General features: G+C 42.4%; 1 pseudogene; it reads right to left on the minus strand.

Moving 5' to 3' along the window:
• Positions 1–3,320: 3,320 nt before the first annotated feature.
• On the minus strand, positions 3,321–4,045 carry LOC100433199 (actin-like; annotated as a pseudogene).
• Between the last annotated feature and the right edge of the window lie 304 nt (positions 4,046–4,349).

The raw sequence follows: 4,349 nt of genomic DNA on the forward strand, positions 1-4,349 counted from the left end.
AGGTTATTCTATTCTCCCACCAATGCTGTGAGTCATGAAAAGCTGGTGTCACCCTTTACTGATAATAGGGAGTGGCCAAACTTTTATTGTTGAACTTCTAACCCTACCATATTTCAGTATCTCTCATGCCAAAGCAGAAACTAAAGTTTCACATGGAGCACATAATTTTCATAGGTGGAAAATCATCAAAGTGCATTCCTGTACCTTGCATTGCATGTGTATCTCCACTGCAATGCTTGGTCCAGAAATTACTCTTGGGACTGGAAGAGCAGATATCATATTCTACCCCAGCAGCTATGCAAGCTAATTGTATGGAAGAGAGATTTTAACACTGATGTGTTTGGAAATGCCGAAAGCATAAATCGAGACAAAGGGAATTAGAGGGAAGTTTCTTTTGGATGGATCTAATAATTAAACATTCATTTGGGATGGAGTCTATCTTTCATGGATAATGATGCTGTCCTAATTTGTGCTTATGCAGCCACTTAGAGGGTATAAGACTGACCAGGCAATTCAAATCCATACTTTCTAAACTCACTTCACTCAGCTCCTGAAAAGCAATATCTACAGTGGATTCCCTGGCACTTTCTGTCTGAGTACAGATTATTTGTCTTGACCATATTTCCTTTGGAGAAATCACATTCTGTTAGCTTAAATTACCTAAGAACAATTGAACTTGGCATGTTTCTTCCTGAGTGGAAAAACGTTTCTCAAGTGTTCTGGAGATACGATCCTGGTTTTCAAAAAGCCCAAGGTTTGCTTGGTGTCTCTCTCTTTTTCTTTTTTTTTTTAATTGACTTACATTGCAGGACTCAAAACATTTTCTGAAATCAAGCACACTATAAAACTAACCTAAATATTGGCTCCTTCATGACCTCCTTTAAAAAAATATACAGTGAAGACTGGGCGCGTTGGCTCACACCTGTAATCCCAGCACTTTGGGAGGCCTAGGTGGGTGGATCATGAGGTCAGGAGATCGAGACTATCCTGGCTAACATGGTGAAACCCCACCTCTACAAAAAATTAGCCGGACGCGGTGGCATGCGCCTGTAGTCCCAGCTACTTGGGAGGCTGAGGTAGGTGAATCGTTTGAACCCCAGAAGAAGAGGTTGCAGCGAACCAAGACTGCGCCACTGCACTCCAGAAGAGGTTGCCGTGAGCCAAGACTGCGCCACTGCACTCCAACTTGGGTGAGAGAGTGAGGCTCCGTCTCAAAAAAAAAAAAAACCACACTGAAGCATTCTGATGAACTGGCTTTAGAAATGTTGATAGAGGAAGTCAAAGTTACAAACCCAACTGACTTTTCTATCAGCTAGATCAGGAACATAAAAAATACAATACTACTCATGGATTGGGAATAAATACTGTCATTCATAATAAACTAATATTTATTTAATATTTCCAATGAGCCAGATATAAGTAATACTATATGCCCATTTACAGGTTAGGAAACTAAAATATGTTAAGTGACTGGCTTGAAATTATGCAACTCATATGTGGCACAGCTGGGATTGCACCTGGCTGTCTGGCATCAGACTGTGTTCTTAACCATGCTCCAGTTCTGTAATGAATTAAGGAAGTGATTTTCCAAATGTCAACAAAGAAAACAATCTATTATCAGGTATCAAGTATCATCTTCAGAAGCAATGGAACTCTCAGAAACACACCACTCTGCCATTCCATTTTACCTATAAGAAAATAAAATAAAGAAAAGCTGTAGGAAAAAATGTAATGTGAATTTGGAAGATGGGTAATGATGCTTTCCCAGTTTCCCCAAACCCATGTGAACAGTGTAACAGCAATGTTGTATAACACTTTATAAATTGGTAATCTCTAGAAACCAATACTGCTGCTCTCACCAGTATAATATTAAGTCTAGAAACTGAAACCAGCACACATACAAGCTAATCAGGTTGTAGTCTAGTTCTTGGGATTAGTGAGAGTTTTTAGAAAGTTGTTAGCTATATTTTTCACTGGGTTTTCTTTAACAATGTTGATGTTTCTTTATTCATCCTGTAGAGAACAACAACAAAGAAGTGGTCATCTGAGGCGATATTATTTCTTTGTAAACCTAAAGGGGAAAAAATTGAAATAATACACATACTATTGTTTTTTTTTTTGGGGAGATGGAGTCTCGCTCTGTCGCCCAGGCTGGAGTGCAGTGGCACAATCTCAGCTCACTGCAACCTCTACCTCCTGGGTTCAAGCAACTCTTCTGCCTCACCCTCCCGAGTAGCTGGGACTACAGGCACATGCCACCACGCCTGGCTAATTTTCTGTATTTTAGTAGAGACGGGGTTTCACCGTGTTGCCCAGGCTGGTCTTGAACTCCTGAGCTCAGGCAATCTGCCAGCCTTGGCCTCCCAGAGTGCTGGGATTACAGGTGTGAGCCACCGCACCCAGCCAACACATACTATTTTTTAAAAAACTCTATGTCTATTAGATGTTTGTGAAGATGCCTACACCAACATGAAATTAGATATAATTACAAACACATAATGACAAAGTATAAATGTGGGTAATGGATATTAAGAATAAAATTTGAAAGTAGAGTTTTCACTGAATTTTCATATTTAATGTATTAATGTATACTAGGTGATAAAACTCACAAGTGTAGTTACTCTATTTCTCTTCTCTTTGGTCTTTTAAAAGAACAAAGGCTTAACATCAAGCTAGCTGTTTTTATTAATATTAAAAATCACCCATCAAGTGTTGATCTTAACCAAAGGCTAGATGCCAACAACATCATCTCCCAAAGGTTCTGTCTGTGGCAAGTGCCACATAGATCTAAAAAAAAAAATTATACAATTCTCAATTTGATGAGCCTCTGGAGATGACTGATAAAAGAAACTGTTCTAACAGCTTGAATCTCTAGATGATTTGGGAAATGTCACAGGCAATAATAGGGAACTTTGGAATGGTGTAACAAATGGATGATCTCTGTCAGATTAGAGCACATATTTTTATCAATTTCAAAGTCTTTGCTGTGAGTACTCCCAGTGTGCTAATCATTCTAAATAACAGATCCAGTCGATTCACACTTTATGAGACAAAATTAAAGCTTCTTGAAAAGTTGAAAGTATTTCTGTTTGAAAAATCTTGTTTCTAATTTATAAGGAAGACTTGAAGAGGTCTATCTCAGATATGTATCATTCTGTAATTTAAAATACCGAATGTTAACATCTGAATAGCTAATGTGAGCATAAGAACTTTCTGGGTCAGAGCTCTGAAATCAGATCTGGTTAAAATTTTGGCTTTGCCACATTACTGGCATCAGGACCGCTTATTGCCGATGGTGATGACCTGGCCATTGGGCAGCTCTAGCTCTTCTCCAGGGAGGAGGAAGATGCGGCTGTGGCCATCTCCTTCTCGAAGTCCAGGGTGATGTAGCACAGCTTCTCCCTGATGTGGCACATGATCTCCCGCTGGGCCGAGGTGGTGAAGCTGTAGCCAGGCTCGGTGAGGATCTTCATGAGGTAGCCTGTCAGGTCCCGGCCAGCCAGGTCCAGATGCAGGATGGCATGTGGGAGGACGTAGCCCACGTAGATGGGCACCGTGTGGGTGACCCCATCTCCAGAGTCCCTGACAATGCCAGTGGTGCGCCCAGAGGCGTAGAGGGACAGCACGGCCTGGATGGCCACGTACATGGCCGGGGTGTTGAAGGTCTCAAACATGATCTGAGTCATCTTCTCTCTGTTGGCCTTGGGGTTTCGGGGGGGGGGGCCTCAATCAGCAGCACTGGGTGCTCCTCCAGGGCCACACACAGCTCATTGTAGAAGGTGTGGTCCCAGATCTTCTCTATGTCATCCCAGTTGGTGACCATGCCATGCTCAATGGGGTACTTCAGAGTCAGGATGCCGCGCTTGCCCTGGGCCTTGTCGCCCACGTAGGGGTCCTTCTGGCCCATGCCCACTATCAAGCTCTGGTGCCGGGAGTGCCCGACAATGGAGGGAAACATGACTTGGGGGGCATCGTCCCCAGCAAACCCAGCTTTGCCCATGCTGGAGCCATTGTCAATGGCAAGCGTGGCGATCTCTTCTTCCATCGTGACTGGTGGAGTAGTGGGGCAGCAGAGCAGCAGGATAACACGGCGAACAGGCTGGTGGGGGTGACTGAGCTTGAACATCCTTTCAAAAGAGAAAACAATAGGCCTAGATAGTTTTCCTGGAAAATTCTACCAAATATCTTAGAAAGAAATTATACCAATACCCTATAATCTCTTCCAGAAAATAGAAGCAGAGGGAATACTTCCGAACTCATTCTACGAAGCCAGCATTACCCTAATACCAAAAAAAACAGAGACATTACCAGAAAAAAAAATTATGAACCAATGTCTCTCATGAACAGGG

The sequence above is a fragment of the Pongo abelii genome, chromosome 1, assembly GCF_028885655.2.
Source record: "Pongo abelii isolate AG06213 chromosome 1, NHGRI_mPonAbe1-v2.0_pri, whole genome shotgun sequence".
NCBI lineage: Eukaryota > Metazoa > Chordata > Mammalia > Primates > Hominidae > Pongo > Pongo abelii.